The sequence below is a fragment of the Mesoplodon densirostris genome, chromosome 1 (genome assembly GCF_025265405.1).
Source record: "Mesoplodon densirostris isolate mMesDen1 chromosome 1, mMesDen1 primary haplotype, whole genome shotgun sequence".
NCBI classification, from domain to species: Eukaryota; Metazoa; Chordata; class Mammalia; order Artiodactyla; family Ziphiidae; genus Mesoplodon; species Mesoplodon densirostris.
Genome location: NC_082661.1, coordinates 196,431,250 through 196,450,244, shown reverse-complemented (window position 1 = coordinate 196,450,244; position 18,995 = coordinate 196,431,250). Strand labels below are relative to the sequence as shown.

Below are 18,995 nucleotides of genomic sequence, written 5' to 3'. Positions count from 1 at the left end.
GAGTTGTGCTTCTCAAGTCTGCTTTGCCAGCTGAACAAAGGAACTGTTTTGAATCTTAAATAGCAATAAAGTGGCTGCAGGGAGAAAGAAAATGAGAGAATATAGAATTTCTTTGTGATTCTAAATGTTCTATAGTGGTTTCAGTTGGGTAACAAGTTCACTTATATCAGAAAAGCCACCACCCCTACTCAGATGGAGGGATACCTGTGCTGTGAGTTAGGTCGGTGGACTTGGTAGAGCACCATGGTGTCAGAATCATGGCGCCTCATCGTGGTCCTGTGGAATGATTCTATCCCTGCGTACTGATCACCACCCTACCCACCAAGTTTGTGCCTGGCCTCTATTTCCAGGTCTTAAACCTGTTTGATCTGTACTTGGCCCTTTCCTCAAAGCCTGAAGCATTTTGGAACATTGTCAACAGATCATTTTAGAATACAGGATAGATCTTTATATACATTTTTAAAAAAGAGAACCAGCTCCAGGATAGTATTTTGCTCTTACATCCATACATGATTTAATATATCTAAGACTGTACTGAGTACATCGTGGATGAATTTTAACAGATGGGATACCAAGACCAATAAAAGAAAAATCAAAGCACGGATAAACTTATACCTAGTTTGTCTTCAGTTCTCTTGAAGCTTCACTAGAAGTCTCATGACATTAATGGAATCTGTTTATAACAACCAACTCTCCTTCGTGGCTGGGACTTTAACATAATCTTTCAGCTGTCAATATCACTGTCAGGAATGTAATTTATTCCACTCTTTGAGTTTATTTGGATGGACGTTTTAGAGATGAAGGTGGCGATGATTTAGCACTGCTGACACCGAGCCTTCTATCTTCACAAATTCAAGTTTGTTTCTTAAACACAAGTGGGCCTGGCTCTGAGTGAAAATGAAAATGTTCAAAGAAATTTAACATAGTGCAAGGGTTCTCAGTCCTTCCATAAAGACAAGGAAAAGTAAGGACATTTTACAAATAGGGAACCCTTCTCCCAAGAAAGGAAGTGATTTAGTCATGGGCATGTCAGAATCACCTGTGACTCTTTGTAAAAATACCCTTGTTTGGATTGCTCCTCTCTGCTCAACACTCCCTGCCCTCGGGTTCTGACTTAGGGGGTCTGAGGTAGACCCAGGCATTTGTATTTTTTAAAGCTCCCACTGGTGATTCAGGTACGCACAGAGAGTTAAGAAGGACTACTAATTGTATGAATCCAGAAGTTTTAAAAGAGTGGACTGGAAGCAGGTGTAGCTAGAGGGTGCCTTCAGTCATCACAGAGAGAAATGAATGGTATAGAAGGGATGGAACTGGGGTGGGGGGGGGCGGTCCTCACCTCAGAGCTGAGGTTCATTCCCCGACTGGCCTCAAGCAATTCTTAGCTCTGGGGAGCCACAGATCACTGAGGATCTGATGAAAGCAGTAGTCACTTTCCTCAGAAAGAATGGGCATAGGCTATCCTCCACAAAATTCAGCAGGGGATCTAGATTAAAGTTTTTGTTTTTGCTGTTTTAACCAGATGTTTTAACCTGAAGGGAAGGTAAACAGAAGAGGCCACGTCCCTGGCCTCAAGAAGCTCGCAGTCTAGTAGCCAGGAGAAAGCAGTAAAAACATATCAGTACACACATAATAGTGTATTATGGGGGAATAGTACATCGTGGGGGAAGGAAGAGTTCTGGAATGTTGAATTGGAGAATTTGAACCGTGAGCTTTGAGAGGCAGCAGATGAGAAGAGGCAGGTGTGGTGGGGGCCCCTCCTGAAAGAATGGAGGTCAGCCTAAGGCAGGTGGATAAAGGAGGTCCTCCCGTGGGAGCCACGGAAGGCTGTATTTGGAAGAGAAGTTAACGGTGAGCGTGAGATAAAAATAGCCTTGATCCACGCTGCTGCCAGAGGTCACTGACATGGTGCCACTGATTGGCTGCGGTCTGCGGTGGGGAAAGCTATTCAGATGCCGATGAATGCAGTTTTATAACAGACTCAGACGAGACACTGGCAGGAAGAGAGCAACCTGGCGCTGGGAGGGCGGCCTTGGAGTCTCCGCTCATTGCCAGGGTCAGAAGTTGGCCCTGTGTTTGCTCTTCACGATGAAAGAAAACCGCGGGAGAGCGCTGAGCGGCGGAGAACTGCATTCAGCCAGTGGGCACGAAAATGAGTTTTAGCTGCTCTGTGCAAAACCCCTAGGTGTGGTGACAGAAGGGAGCCGACCAGCAGGTTACAACAGGTCAGGAATAAATAACCACCAGGCAGAGGATCCCAGATTCAGTCCTTCCTTTTGTTGAGTGAGGAGCGAGCGCCAGGCAATCGCGTTCACAAAGGCTTTGGAAAGAAGCGGTTCCACCGTCCCCGCTCGGCTCCAGCCCCGGGTAACTATGCGGGGCCCCGAGGGGTGGTGGAAGCCGGAGGCCCCGCGGGGGTGTGGAGGGGGTCACTCTGGCCGGGAGGCCTGGAAGCGGGACCCCAGAATAAGTCGGGGGCGGGCCGCGGCGCGGCGGGCGGGCAGATCCCACCCCTTCCTGAAGGAAGCGCCCTCCTCGCCGCGACTGCCGCCGCCGCCGCCGCTGCCGCCGCCGCAGGTCACGGCCCCGCCAGGCGACCGCGGCCCCGCCGCACCGGAGCAGGTAGGCGCGGCGCCCCCTCCTCCGCGCGGGGCCGCCGGGCAGCCAAGGGACATGGGGTTCGGCTCCGCGCCCAGCCCGGAGTCGGAGAACAGGGGGCTGCGGGAGCCGCAGCGGGGCTCGAGCGGCGGGGTCCTCCCGGCGGCGGAGCCCTGCTCGGCGGCGGCCCCCGCCCCGGAGCGCCCCGGGCGCGGCGCCGCCTCCCGAGCCCCCGCGGGTGCACTCCCGGAGCGAGGCGCGGTGGCTGGCGGCGTTCCGGAGTCCCCGCCGGCGCGCCTAGTCCCTGCCGCCGCCGCAGTGCCGTCAGCCGAACCCCTGCGCCTCCCGCCCGCTGCGGTTCGGATCCCGTCCTTTGACAGGTGTCCCCCCAGCCCCCCGCCGACCCATCCGATACCCAGGCCTTTTGTTGTCGGGGGACTCGGAAACGACCCCAAGTTTGGCCTCCCGGTCTCCCTGCCGTTCGCCGTTCACTTTCCCGTTAGCCGAGACAGGCTGGCGGGGGCAGCAGGGGAGCCGGGAGGGAGGCACTAACTTGCCTTGCCCTGTGCGCAGCCCTCCGCTGTAAATGAACAATCTTGCTTTCCTCTCCTGGGTGCACACTTGGGAAGAAATGGGATTTTCAGTTTCTCCGGCGAGATGCCGGTGAGTGGGCGGCCGACCGAGGCTGTTTGACCATCCATTGCAATAAAAGAGTGATTAGCTTTGGGTTATGGAGAGAGCCCTTGTCGAGTGATTTTCTCCTCCTTAAAGGAATCAAATGGAGAAAGAGAGGGTTTTTCCCATTCTAAATTCATATTCCTTTTCTCTCTAATCACCCCTCTCCTCTGTCCACCCCTACCTGCACGGCACTTTATTATATCCCAAACACTTCCCTGATTTTTTGGTCAGATTTATTCCGGTCAGACCGTCTTTCACGGCTGAGCCAAGGACTGTGACTACAAATGTGAGAACACAGCCCAGTTGGGATGGAAACCCCTCTCCTGGAGTGAACGCGGTCCCACTTCCTGTGGGAGACCAGGAGAGGTCCTGTTAGGCAACCAAATATACTAATAACATGGGTTTTTAAAAAAAGTTCTTGGATCTATTACAATAACACAGCCTAAACGGTAATATTAGTTTCTGCTTTTTCATTTCTCTGCTTGAATCAAAGGCAGATTTTTTAATAATTCAGGGTTGTAACTCCATTACAACTCCAGGTTGTAACTCTGCAGTTCATCAAAAAGATAGACAAATGTGGATGTATAAACTCCATGGTAACAGTTAATAAGTTGACCTACTTAAAGTTTTCAAGGAAAAATTGTTAGGTTCATATGTGTGGTATTTGCAGATCATAGAATTTTACATTCTCAGCTCTCGTGCATTAAATAATCCCAAACTTTTTCTTCTGTGCGTCCCAGACACACCATGTTTCTATGATTAACTATAGCTACCATATCTTAATGAGCTAGAAATGTGAGTTTAATCTTCAAGGCATAAGCATAAGAATTTTAATGGTGTCTTTTATTTATACAGTACTTAATAAATATTTTGCAAGCTCTCCAAGTTGGAGGTTCAAAAACTGGACATGGTAAATAAAAGGATAAAGAAGTTTTGCTAACAATAATGACAGTTGGTAGATGTTATGACATTGAACAAACATATTAAAGTGTTTGGGAAACACATGTTTATTATAATCTGCCATTAGCTGAAGGAAATGTGTTTGTCTTATTTAAATTGACCTTAAAGTGTCCTTATAGCAATTACTTAACTAATATATTTCTCATCAAATGCCTTTTACAGGTTGCTTGCTTTCGGGGAGATAGTTTACTCTGTGGAGTAATTTTTTCTTTTTTTTTTTGCATGAACATAGTAATGCCTTATGTTTAGGCTTTGTTCTAGAAATACCACAGTCATGCTTACTATGACCTTGCAGGGTTTTCTTGTACTCACTTTATCTGCTTTGTGTTCATCAAGAGTGACAGCACTTGACTTTACACTCCTGTGTGTCCTCCTGCTTTGTTTCCCCTGTGACCTAGACACACCTCTGCAGTACAGTAGCCAGATTAGCAGGGCAGCCTGAAGTCATGAAGAACGAAAAGCTAGCTGGCCCTGCAATCCTAGCCATTTGGTTTCAATGTAATCTGGCCACTTGGGATCAGTTCAGTAAACAATTAAGCAAACAGACACTGACAAGATAATGTATTACCTTTCAATCCTCCCCTTCACAAGAAGAATCTACAGCATTCAGAATCCACACTATAACAGTGATTAGGTGCTGTGAGGCTCAAATGATATATATGCGACATTTCTCAAAATGTGATACAAAGACCAAATGTTACAGAATCTGAGTCTAAGTTCATGAAAAAGCTAGGAAAAGACCCAGGTGTGTAATATATATTTTCTTTATCCTAAGGGCAACAACAGATGAGCATCCCTACTTATTTTAACTATAAACTTTTATTCCCGGAGCTGATGGTGCCATATATCTTTATGTTGTTTTTTTCATAATTTGCTCTAAGCACTAGCTCATAAATTAGTGGAACTTAAACAAGTTATTATTATCACCAAATATCATTTCCTGGCATGTTTGGATTTTGAAAGATAACTTGTGACAATGGAAAGTCTTAATGCAAAGAGATTTTACACTGGCCAACTGCAATGCTATTTTGAAATAATAATGAAATCTTTGGCAGTAGCCTTCAAATTCAACCCCGCGGTATTCTAAGTCAAACCAGCTCTGCTAGGTAGCACTTGGAACTCTTAGATGAAGGGAGAAATGAACAATTTTCTTTTTAGCATCTGTGAATGGCCTTTCTCTAGATCAGCACCGTCCAATGAAACTTCGCACAATGATGGAAATGTTCTATAATCTGCACAACATGGTAGCCATGAGCCACGTGTGGCTCTTGAATCCTTGAAATATGTCTAGCGTAATTGGAGAACAGAATTTGAAATTTTATTTAATTTTAATTAATTTAAACAGCCACATGGGGCTAGTGGCTACCATACTGGACTGTGCAGCTTTAAATTCTCTCCACCCATTTCCTGCAGAGATAGCACTTAATGGCAATTATCCTTAATTAGAAGAAAGTGGAGATTGGCATTGATAGAACTAGGAATTAAGATTTCACTTTGTAACCCTGTTGTTATGAAAAAAGAGTTGCAATTACTCTGAAGAAGGTGTGTTATGCTGAAGTTCAACTCTATTCTAAAAATAATTTCCCTTTTTAATTTCCATATATCTGTAGCCACAAAAATAAGCATCACCCAGAGTTGTTTAGATGCTTGGCCCCATGTGTCTGTGTTCTTGAACTTGTTTTATTATTTGCTCTTTTGCACATTATAGAATCATTCATTCTTAGAGTCTGTTTCTGCACTTTTCAGTATTTCAAAGTGAGGGAGATTTAGAGGGGCAGGAAGTTGATGATGAGGCACAAGCAGCCCCCCTACCTCTCCTGCACTCACAGAGACCCTATGAAAAGTCTGACAAGTGAGTGCCCCTCAAGGAGTGGCTGAAGCCTCTGCCTTTCGCGGGCCCTTCTTGTCTGGTTTCTTTCCCTTAGCCTTCAACCCAGAACCTCCCACCTAGCCCAGCCCCTATGGATGAACAAATCCACTTAAAAAATAACCTACCTTTATTTTAGTAAAACCATTAGAATGGGATTTTATTTAACATCTACTATGTTGTTTCAATTTTTTAATTAAGTTGGCTTTCATTAAAGCCATCATTTTCACCATTGAGAGAGACACTTTTTTTTTTTAACATCTTTATTGGAGTATACTTGCTTTACAATGGTGTGTTAGTTTCTGCTTTATAACAAAGTGAATCAGCTATACATATACATATATCCCCATATCTCCTCCCTCTTGGGTCTATCTCCCACCCTCCCTATCCCACCCCTCTAGGTGGTCAAAAAGCACTGAGCTGATCTCCCTGTGCTATGCGGCTGCTTCCCACTAGCTATCGATTTTACATCTGGTAGTATATATAAGTCCATGCCACTCTCTCACTTCGTCCCAGCTTACCCTTCCCCCTCCCTGTGTCCTCAAGTCCATTCTCTACGTCTGGATCTTTATTCTTGCCCTGCCCCTAGTTTCTTCATAACCATTTTTTTTTTAGATTCCATATATATGTATTAGCATACGGTATTTGTTTTTCTCTTTCTGACTTACTTCACTCTGTATGACAGACTCTAGGTCCATCCACCTCACTACAAATAACTCAATTTAGTTTCTTTTTGTGGCTGGGTAATATTCCATTGTATATATGTGCCACTTCTTTATCCATTCATCTGTCAGTGGACACTTAGGTTGCTTCCATGTCCTGGCTATTGTAAATAGTGCTGCAATGAACATTGTGGTACATGACTCTTTGAATTATGGTTTTCTCAGGGTATATGTCCAGTAGTGGGATTGCTGGGTCGTATGGTAGCTCTAGAGGTTTTTTTGGTTTTTTTTTAACACCTTTATTGGAGTATAATTGCTTTACAATGGTGTGTTAGTTTCTGCTTTGTAACAAAATGAATCAGTTATACATATACATATGTTCCCATATCTCTTCCCTCTTGTGTCTCCCTCCATCCCACCCTCCCTATCCCACCCCTCTGGGTGGTCACAAACCACCTAGCTGATCTCCCTGTGCTATGCGGCTGCTTCCCACTAGCTATCTATTTTACGTTTGGTAGGGTATATATGTCCATGGCATTCTCTCACTTTGTCACAGCTTACCCTTCCCCCTCCCCATATCCTCAAGTCCATGCTCTAGTAGGTCTGTGTCTTTATTCCTATCTATAGTTTTTTAAGGAACCTCCATACTGTTCTCCATAGTGGCTGTATCAATTTGCATTCCCACCAACAGTGCAAGAGGGTTCCCTTTTCTCCACACCCTCTCTAGCATTTATCCTTTGTAGATTTTTTGATGATGGCCATTCTGACTGGTGTGAGGTGATACCTCATTGTAGTTTTAATTTGCATTTCTCTAATGATTAGTGATGTTGAGCATTCTTTCATGTGTTTGTTGGCAGTCTGTATATCTTCTTTGGAGAAATGTCTATTTAGGTCTTCTGCCCATTTTTGGATTGGGTTGTTTGTTTTTTTGATATTGAGCTGCATGAGCTGCTTGTAAGAGGGACACATTTTTAATTAGACTTTTTCTCAAGACACTGTCTCATATTTCTTGGGTGAGTGACCCTCCTTCACCTACGTATCCCAGCCTAGGTACCTGGGATACCTCTCCCCAGGCCAGAGCTCGCGGTCCTGGGCGTTCACCTTCTCCGGGAAGGAGTCTCCCTAAATCAGTTATTTGAAAATTTGTCAAAGGTGTTTGTGCATACTAAAATATAAATTAAATTAACCCCCCAATTGTCTCTGCCCTTAAGATGTTAACACTATAGGATAACATTTCCCAAATTAGTGTCCATTCCAGGAGGGGATGGAGATGCTTGAGTAAATTTAAGAACTATTCCATTTAACCACCACCCCACCCCCCCGCCTTCTTTTTGAGATTTACGATGCACTATAGCATAGTAAAGTCTCTAAGATGAGATACGTATACTTATTTCACTTTTATATTGTTGATGTTTTTCAAAAAAATTTTCATACAAGACTTATCATAATATTTTTCAAACCATATGTTCTGAGTTATGAAATCAATTTAACAGGTTAGCATCAGCATTTTTTTAATGAGATGGGATATATAATAGAATAGGAATTATCACTGTGAATCCCTCTTAGTGAGGGTTACTAGTGTTTGATCAAACGTTTGGTTCCCCCATGCATGCAAGTGCAAGGCCACGAGGCAGTGGTGAGTGGTGGTCAAGAGCACTACAGAAACAGGACCCCTGGGGTCCAATTCTAACTCTCCATATACAGTAAGCACTATATAAACTTGGTCATTATTCGGTTTTTTATTACATAAATGTGTGTGTTTACCGGATCATGATGTAAAATACTACCTCTGCAACTAGGCTTGAGAATCACTTTGGGAAACACCGGTCTAAGACAGGACTCCATGCCAAATGCTGAACCTGGGCAGTCTGCTGACCGAGCCCACAAGTTCAACAATTTCAGCTCCCATATTGCAATGCAATAGTGATACATAGATGGACATCTGCAGACCCGTGAGACTCAAACATTGTACAGCATTGCAGAAGTGTGGACATGAGCTGATGACAGTTGTTTTCTGTGTAAGGTGAGGCCTGCTGAGTGAGAGGGGAGTCATTGCACATTTAGGCTGGACGAGACCTCACTGCTGCCAGCCTGTGGCCTCTGAAGGTTAATGCCCTTGGACAGGCAGCCTGGGGCCCAAAGAAACCCAAGTGTCCCAGAGGCTAAGAGCTCAGTCTTCCTTCCCTCCTGACCAGTTCCTAACTTCTGCATACTGGTTTGTAGCTAATAGTCACAAAAGTCTAAATAGGTATGTCCGTCCCATAAATCCCCCACTTTTTACTTCATTCTACATTATTTGTTTTTCAAAATCACTTTCTGCCTGTTGATGCTTCATGATCTATTTTCAATATGATAAGTGGAAAACAATGTTGCTTCAAGAATTTCATATAAAAGGAGATGTCTTAAAATTGAGGCTGGGAGTCTCCCTGCCCCAACCCAGTGCAATCTGGAAAGTAAAACTAATTTCATTTTGGAAGCAGAGTTCAGTTTTTCTTAAAGGTCAAACTAAATGTGAGCAACCACTTGTCCATAGACTTTGTCAGTTAGAATAAAAAAGGCAACAGCTTGTCATCATGGTTACTTTTCTTCTTTAAAAAGTACAGAGGCTGTGTCTAACATACTAAAAATTCATAAGATATGCAGATTTTGCTCAAGCCTTCAGAATCATCCATATCCGAGGACAGTGATACAGACTCTATCTGTGGAATGCAAAGGAGTGAGATGAAGTGTCTTTGACAAAACATTGAAAGTCATGTAATACTTTTAGGCTAATGTAGACAGAGCTTAAGAAGTAAAAAAAAGAGGAAGTAATTGTGATTAACTATGGCAGTAGTGGAAATTAGCCTGTAGTTTAAATGCTGTTATTTAACAATGAAGTAATTATAATTAATTATAGTGGTTTTCAACTGAATGTAAACATAAATGTCTCCAAAAATAGCATAGTCTTATTATTCATCAAATATTTCATTTATTAACAAAGTAGATATCTTCCTGGGTTTTTTTACACTTATGATGACTTAGCTGCCAAAGAAATATTTTAAATGGTAATAATTGGGAGTTTTAAAGCATAAATTAAAACTGACTGTACACAGCTAAAATAGGTGGTGTATTTTTTTAAGTGGGCTGGTTAATAAAATAGTCTTCAAATTATTTTTTATTCTATTGATTCATGGGTGAAAAGGTGTTAATTAAGAGATATTGATACCATTGTAAAGCAATCCAAATAGAAATATAATTTTTTACTTAACTTGGAGTGTTTGTGAATTAGAATTCTGTAATGTAATTGTCCTGGAGTTTCAATGGGAATATATCTCCTGGAATTTCTAAGTTCTACTTTTCACTAAAACTTAAAGTGTATTTACATAGAAACACTAGTAACTAAAATATATCTACATGCAGTAGCAGGAATATTAATTTACGGGTGACAGTTTTTCTTCCTTGTGGTATTATGTTCCCGTGTAGCCTAGACTTCAAAAGTATGTCCTTTTGAAAAATTTGCCAGTCTTGTCGATGACAGCACGGTGTTTACAAGAACCATATTTATCTCCCTGTAATTTTAGCAGCTAATAGAATTGTTCTTGAGAAAGCTATCTTTTCTATGACATTTTGATTGGTGTTTTTCCAGTTTAATCTGAGCTTATATGTGACATAAAAATTGATTATATGAAAAAGAGTGGGTAGCCATTTGTATACCAAAATTTTGATTGTATGAGAAAAATCTTAAGTAAACAACCTAACGTACCACCTAAAAGAATTAGAAAAAGAAGAATAAACAAAATTTTGATTATATATGTATGCATGTAAAAATAAAGACAAAAATTTTCCAGTAACTGATTTGGGGGAAGGATACCATTGTGGTCAAATAGTGGCACATCGTGTTTTTTTTAAGATCAGGCCACTGACCCAAGTGAGTGTTCACTTACAGAGCCATAAATTTGGCAATTCAGAAATGGTATTCTTTATTAGCTATTGGGCAATATTTGTGAAATCCCTAGAATGGTCCGGGCCCAGAATAACTTTTTTTTTTTTTTTTTTTTTTTTTTTTTTTTTTCGGTACGCGAGCCTCTCACTGTTGTGGCCTCTCCCGTTGCGGAGCACAGGCTCTGGACGCGCAGGCCCAGCGGCCATGGCTCACGGGCCCAGCCGCTCCGCGGCATGTGGGATCCTCCCGGACCGGGGCATGAACCCGTGTCCCCTGCATCAGCAGGCAGACTCTCAACCACTGCGCCACCAGGGAAGCCCCAGAGTAACATTTTTTTCACTGTTACTTTCCCCTTATTCATAACATAGGTTTTAACTCATGTCATCACATGGAAAATTAAAGAGGATTGTTTTGGATAACTGCTCCCCTACTGAGCATCTACGAGCTAGAAAAAGCCTTTGGAAGTCACATTATTTCTTAGAGTCTTGGTATGACCACAGTCATCACAGAGAGATGATGTGTAGACTCCATTCTACTTTTAGTCCATGAATATTTTACATTAGTTCTTTTTTTTTTTTTTTTTTTTTTTGCGGTACGCGGGCCTCTCACTGTTGTGGCCTCTCCCGTTGCGGAGCACAGGCTCCAGACGCGCAGGCTCAGCAGCCATGGCTCACTGGCCCAGCTGCTCCGTGGCATGTGGAATCTTCCCGGACCAGGGCACGAACCCGTGTCCCCTGCATTGGCAGGCGGACTCTCAACCACTGCACCACCAGGGAAGCCCTACATTAGTTCTTGACATACTGTTTATCCAGGCTGACTTAACAGGACTCCGACATAGAACCTAGATTCACTTCAGTTTCATGTAGCTCCTGGTTTGCTTGCTTGTTGCCTATTTACCTTGTTTTTCCAATTAAATCATTGGTGTTTTTGTGTGTAGAAATTACTATGCCTTTTTTTTTTTTTTTTTGGTATCCCACTGGGCTATCTGAGAACAGGAGTTAGCAAACTATTTTGAAAATAAAGTTTTATTGGAACACAGCTATGCCCATTGGTTATGTATTACCTGTGACTGTTTCTCCACTCCCACCACAGAGCTGAGTAGCAATTAAAACAGAATCCATGTGGCCCATAAAGCTGAAAATCTCTACTCTTTGGCCCTTTATAGAAAAAGTTTGTCAACCCCTGTTCATTTGATACTCTTCCTATGGAATTCTTGAAGAAAATGTGAAAAAAAATGGTCTATTACAAATTATATGTGGCTAATTGCTTTCTGTAGGGACAAATTTCATACCTGAATGACTAAATGAATGACAGCTCTCTTCCTATTTCACTGTCCATTGGCTATGAAAGAAGGTGGTATCAGCCTAGGCTTAGGTGTCATGTAGACCTGGGTCACTAGCTGTGTAACCTTAAATAAGTTACTTAATCCTCTTTAAGTCATTGTTTCCTCTTGTACAAAATGGGGATAAGTAAGGCACCTACTGTTGGGAGACAGTTCTCCACGCGCCCCATGCATTTCAACAGGTTTTTCAAAGAGAGGCACTGACTGACCTTTCAGTCTAAACTGTCTTTTTAAGGATGTTTGTGTAGTAAATGGTCTTGGATGATAGACATAGTGTTGCCCTCAGAAGCCTAGAGCAGGCATGCTTATATCCAATATAATAGATTTAAGTTCTTGCAGCTGAGTTCCTCTCCATTAATGCTACTCACTGCATGTGCAGGAGTTACATGGCCCTCTTTTGATGCCCTACAGGAATTGGAGTTGGGGAACTAGTGCAAGGAAATGCTGATACTCTGGCTACTGCTGTTGCTGTGATAAAGTCCTTGGTCTCCGACCCAGAAGTCTTGCGTCTTCTGCCAGCAGCCAGGAAACTGTGGTAGGCTAACTTGTGCAAGTAAAATCTCAGCCCTTTCATAGTTCTTGGACAACTATTTTGTGAAGTTACTATGAGAATTGAATAAGGCAATGAATATAAAACATTTAACACAATGCCTGGCATGTAGTAAGTGCCCAATAAATGTTAGCTATTTATTATCTAGCTGGCTATTAACTCTACAGTGTGAAATTGAGTCTCAGTTTTGTGTGGGCAACTTCTATCTTAAGGTAGTGGTTTTTCAAGCTATAGGCCACCCGAGCAATGAGAAGTGTTAAGTAGGTTTATTTTTCTTTAATGAAACAGAAAATAGAATATAATAGAATTATAAAATATCCAAGTGCAAAACATGTAGTAAGGATAAATATTGATGTGTAAAACTTGTAATTTCTGTTATATACATGTATGTCTGTATACAAGGTTGTGATAGAAAATATATTTTTTACTGTCACACACAGTCAAAAATGTCGGGAAGCCACTGCTGCCCTAATACATAGATGAGACTGTTCAGAAAAATTTTTGTTCGTGATAGCATAGAATTCCTTTCTTTGTTCTTTTTCCCGAAAAGGGGTAAAGAGTCACCATCAGTCATCTGAGAAAAAATGACCAGAGATTCAGTGTGTTCACCCTCTGCATACCATGTGGCTCATTTTGCCCATGATTAGAAGAAAATGAATATAAGCACCCAGATTATTTTCAGAAGAAAAGGATATTTTTATATTAGCAGTGTCCAACAGAACTTGCTATGGTGTTGGAAATGTTCTATCTCTGAACTGTTCAGTATAGCAGCCACTAGCTACCGAGCACTTGAATGTGCAGCTGGGGAACTGGACTTTTAACTAAAACGATTTCAAATTTGGATTAGTTTAAGTTTAAATAGCCACGTGTGGTTATTGGACAGCGTGGCTTTTGCTTGAACACCCAGCTCTGGTTTTCTCACAGCTAACTGCATGATTTGGCTTTTATTAAGTCCTAAGGGATAGCACCCTCCCCTTGGGTTGTTCAAACAACCACTGACTTTTGCCCATGGAGGGCTTGGGCAGACATTGGGGTGAAGAAGTGCTTAATGAGCTGCTGACTTGACCACAAGTCAGGGGAAAATGGCAAAGAGCCAGAGGGCAGAGGTTCTCAACCCTGGCTGTGCAATAGAATCATCTGAAAATCTGTAAAAATCCAGGCTGCACCCCAGATCAGTTAAATCAGACATTTTCCCAAAGCTCACTGGGTGTTCTATCATACTCTGTTAGCTGGGCAGCGTCACAGGTGGGCAAGGCAATCCATGTACTTTGATGATGCACTACCAGAGTATCACAGGCATGCCCAGGATCAGATGGACAGCGGAATGGACACATGAAAGACAGTGAACCCCTCTTATTTAAACAGAAAGACTCCAATTTACCTTTGGTTTTGGGAGCTGAGCTTTTTTCCCACCTGATTGCCGTGGCAACAGGGGCCCCCTTGTTCAGTGGTGCCAAAGTACAAATTCGTGTATGGCAGGGTTGAGCTTCAAAGAAGGAAAAGTACAGGCTTTTATTGACCAACTCACACGTCCAGTGTTTTCCATTTGTGTATTCGGCACACGTATATGGAGTCCCTACTGGGTGTTGGAGATACGCTGTTCTTGCTCAGTCTAGTTGGGGAGACCAACATGTAAACAGTCATCATACAGTAGGGTGTAAGCATAGTAATAGGAGAATCATAGGGTGCCTTGAGAGCACCCCAGAGGAGACACTGGGGGGGGCTTCCCAGAGGTGGTGACACCCAAGCTGAGCCTTGAAGGATCAGAAGGAGTAGTCACGGGAAGAGGGGGAAATGAAAAACAAGAGCAGATACAGCTTGGGAGGAGGCCCTGACCGACATTTTCCATCCCTTCAGGACTGACCACTGTAAGATATCTGCCTCCTGGCGAAGACCCTCCCTGCCCTTTTAGCAAACCTCATGGGATATCCTTGTCTTAACTGGCCTTTTTCATTTATTCATTCATTCATTCATTCATGCATTCATTCAACAAGTGTGATTTATTGAGTCATTGCTATGTGCAGACATGATGTAGGTGCTGGTGATAGAGCAGTGAACAAACAGACAACATTCCTGCCCTCAGGGAGCTTTGTATTCTAGTGGAGAAGACCGACCAAAAACATACAGGGAAATAGTACAGTGTATGGCTAATGTGCTAGGGAGAAAAATAAGTTATGGTAAGGAAGTTGGAGATACTGGAAAATGTACTCTGTGAACCAGAAGTTTCATTGTGTCCCCCTGCAAACTTAGTAGCAGTTCCTGCCACTTCGAAGACTGGACTTGGGTTCTGCAGTCATTTTCCCTCCTTTGTTCAAGCCTGGCCATCCACCTATGTCCCTAACCCCATGTCCTTCTGCCTCCTGTAGGACCATAACTTGTGCTGACATGACTTCCCATACCTAGCTCGCCACCCATATGTGTCATATCTTGTATCTTCGCTCCCTCTTCGCGTTTTCACTTCTGGTCCTCTGTTGATTTTCCCCCACTCTTTTTCTCTTCACCCCAGGGGACCCATGGTTAATAAAGTTGTCCACCTTTTGGCTGATTGCTCTGTCACCCTCCTCTATGGGTCACTGCATGAAAAGGCTTGTCATCCTCAACTTTGAGGCTAAATGTGGTAAACCACCTCTCACCCTTTCTCATCACTACTCCCCATCCAGCTCCCAGTCACTTTCGTTTGTTTCTTGAAGAACTGAAGACCTGGTCTTCCCGTACCTCCCTTTCCTGACTCTTGTCATCATAACCCTTAGTCAGATCATCTAGGTGGCATCCTAGATGATCTGACCATGAATCTGGCCTCAAAATCATTAGAAACCTCCTCAGTGAGTTCTCTGGCACTAAACCACAGCTACTCACTCTCAACCCTCCACCCAGATCCTCGTCCAGCTGGTACTTCTTCACCTCAGAAATTTTAACCTCGGTGTCTTATTCTCTGAACATAGCTATGTATCCTTCCAACTCTTTCATACCCTACTTCTCTACCACTTTATCTTCATTAAGATCTCTTGACTTGTTCAATTTCCCGAAGTCTTCTTTATACATGCAAATCTATTCATACCCATCTTCATTTCCTTTCCTCAGAGGATGTGGTATCCATTTTTCCCCGTGTTTAAGGTTAGCCCATTACTTGAACCCCGAATGCCATCTCCTCATGCCTTCTTTGGAACCTTTGCTCTATTAATATTCCTCTCTCTTCTGTGGTCTTGCATCTCTCTCTGCTCTTTACTGGCTCCATCTCATCAGCCAAGTGTCACTGGCTGCTTCCTATCAGCCAAGTGTTTGCAGGTTTCTTCCATCCTAAAAAGTAATTCTCCTGGATTCAATAAATTAAGGTAGATCTCTGCAATAGAATACTATGCAGTTATCTGAAATATTGATGGTGGAGTATGTTCTCGCATGGAAAAGTGATCACAAAAATAAGTGGAAAAAGTATTAAAATAGCTTTATCAAGTGAATTTCTTTTTTATATTTTATTTACTTATATATTTTATTTTAAGTGTGGTAAAAAAACACATAAGATAAAATTTACCATCTTAGCTATTTTTAAATATACAGTTCAGGGGTGTTAAGTATATTTACATTGTTGTACAGCCAACCTCAAAAATCTTATCATCTTACAAAACTGAAACTCTGTAGCCATTAAACAATAGCTCCCTGTTTCCCCTTCCTCCCCCAGCCCTTGGCCACTGCCACTGACTTATGTCTCTATGAATTTGGCTACTCTAGGTACATCATATAAGTGGACTCATACAGTATTTGTCCTTTTATGATTGGCTTATTTCACTTAGCACAATGTCCTGATGGTTTATCCATGTTGTAGCGTGTCAGAATTTTCTCTTTAAGGCTAAATAATGTTCCATTGTGGGTATATATCACATTTTAAATGATTTCATTTTTGAAGAAAAATCTATTTGTTAGTATAGGTACGTATGTATAATATATAAACACACATACACATATATAAAAGATTGTACATGAAAATGTTAACAGTGGTTATTTCTAAACTGTGGATTTTGAATACTTTTCATCTTCTTTTTCCTGATGTGTACCTTCTACAGTATTTGCAATGAGCACACTTCCCTGGTGTAAATGCCAAACGAGGAACCAGACATTCTGCGGCTCTGCATCAGCTACAGCGTAGTCATCCCTGTGCCAGGCACCTGCCCTCCTCCTCAGCTCATCCTTCACCACTCACTGCCTTACCCATTGCGCTCTGAGCACCACAAAACTCTGGTCCCTGTACGCACAGGGCTTGGATGCCTTGGTCGCTTGCCCCACGCACGCCACCACAGCTGCATGGGAAGACTCCGTGCCCCTGAAGACTCAGCCCAGGGTCATTTCCTCCTTGCTTGCCCTCCCCCTGCCCTACGTGCTGGGTTAGCTTCCTCCTTTCAAAGCTCCCTAATCCCTGTACCAATCTGGTGCTGCACTTGTTTCCTGATTGTCTGTGAGCGGCCTGGGGGCAGGGGACTGTGTAGTCATCCTTGTATTTGCAGCCTGTAGCTCAGAGCCTGGGTAACAAAGCTGGGCAGCTTGGGGAACCACTGGTTGTTCAGAGGGGCTGGCTCACTGGTTGCTCAGAAGTGAGGCTGGAAGAGGAAGTGGAGGACCTCCCCCAAGGCCCTTCATTCCACTACACCCTGCTGCCCCTTGCGTGAGCAGTGTGAAGATGTGAAAATACTTTACATTTTACTAAAAATAAATCAGATATTAAAATTATTTGAAGTACTACGTTTCTATCTTAATGATACTGGTGAACTCTGGCCCCTGTCCTTGGTCACATGGGCCATGCCTGGTCTTCTGTTGTGTTGGGCTCATAACACACATTTGGTAAATACCTGTCAACCTCCTTAATGACCCTAGTAGCTCCTTGTAATCAAACCTCTCTTCCGTAAATTTAGAAAGAGAGGCATGGACATATATACACTACCAAACATAGGGTAGATAGATAGTGGGAAGCAGCCGCAGAGCACAGGGAGATCAGCTCGGTGCTTTGTGACTGCCTGGAGGGGAGGGATGGGGAGGGTGGGAGGGAGGGAGATGCATGAGGGAGGGGATGTGGGAACAGATGTATATGTATGACTGATTCACTTTGTTATAAAGCAGAAACTAATAAAAAAAATAGAAAAATAAATAAATAAATAAATAAATAAATCGGTGTTTAAAAAAAAAAAAATTTAGCTACTTTGACAGGCTGGGATAGGGGTTATTTAGGGGCATGGGAGGCCTTTACTGTCACCCTCCAAGTCATGTGATAGTGACTAGCTACCTACACTACATGTATGGTTGATCCCAATCAGGATCCTTTTGAGCAATAAAAAAGAAGCAAAAAGATCTACTATTGGCATGGCTTGAGTGCTGTATTTAAGCATCCTGTGGGTAAAAGCAACTAATGAATCCTTGCTGCCCTTGATGTTGCCAGTTAAGCCTGGACCAAGAGGGGCTTAAAGTCATATGGTGAGTAATAGTAGTTCACTCTGAAAGCTGTAATGGGCCAAGTGTGGTAAAACAAGTTTTGCAGACCAGTACAGTTAGGTAGTTTGGGGCAATTCTCTTACATATAAAAAAAGGATTCTAGGCCTCCTTTAGGGAGCATTAAAAGAGCAGAAGGAAAAATGAAAAATAGTTTTAATTACTGTGGAACTGAATCATTTGGGGTCATCTTCAGCATCTCAGACCACAAGGATTTATCTTGGTTTTCCTTGAGAGCAGTGGCCCAATGTAAGTGATTCACCCAAAGTATCTGAAATATTTTTAGCAAAAATTATTGATGACAGGACATTTAATGTTTGAAATGATAGGTTTTTCAGCTGTTGAAATGATATGTAGTTTATTGGCATAGGTGGTCTGTGCTGTTTGCATCAGAATCATAATAGCTTAGTTTAATGTTTCCCATTTACCGAGATCAGACTCTTTTTGTAGAGTTTGGTTAGATTAGATAGTCTTGGTTATGATATTGTTGTTTTGTTTTCTTTCTTTTTTTTTTAATATTCATTTATTTATTTGGTTGCCCTGGGTCTTAGTTGCAGCAGGCGGGCTCCTTAGTTGCGGCTCGCAGACTCCTTAGTTGTGGCATGCGAACTCTTAGTTGCAGCATGCACACGGGATCTAGTTCCCTGACCAGGGATCGAACCTGGGCCTCCTGCATTGGGAGTGCGGAGTCTTAACCACTGCGCCACCAGGGAAGTCCCTGTTTTGTTTTCTTTTGTTTTTCCCAGTAGGCCAGAAAAGGAAGTAGCAACATTACTCAGAATAAGAATTAGACTTGGAGATGTAAATGTCAGCATTTAAGCCCTGGCCTGACCACCCTCTAGCTGGCTGTGTGCTTGAATAAGTTATTTAATTTATGGAAGCCTAGAGTTTCTGTTGTTCATCAGTAAAATGTGGGTTTGTCTGTGTTGCTCACTAGACTGTAAGCT

At 42.7% G+C, this 18,995-nt stretch overlaps 1 protein-coding gene across 1 annotated transcript in view; it reads left to right on the top strand.

The window, feature by feature from the left end:
- The first annotated feature begins 2,554 nt into the window (after window positions 1-2,554).
- Window positions 2,555-18,995, top strand: part of TMEM150C (transmembrane protein 150C) — a 98,483-nt gene continuing 82,042 nt past the window's right edge. Inside the window, exon 1 of the mRNA XM_060093314.1 lies at window positions 2,555-2,619. The gene's annotated coding sequence lies outside the window, so the exon portion shown is untranslated. The remainder of the gene's footprint in view (window positions 2,620-18,995) is intronic.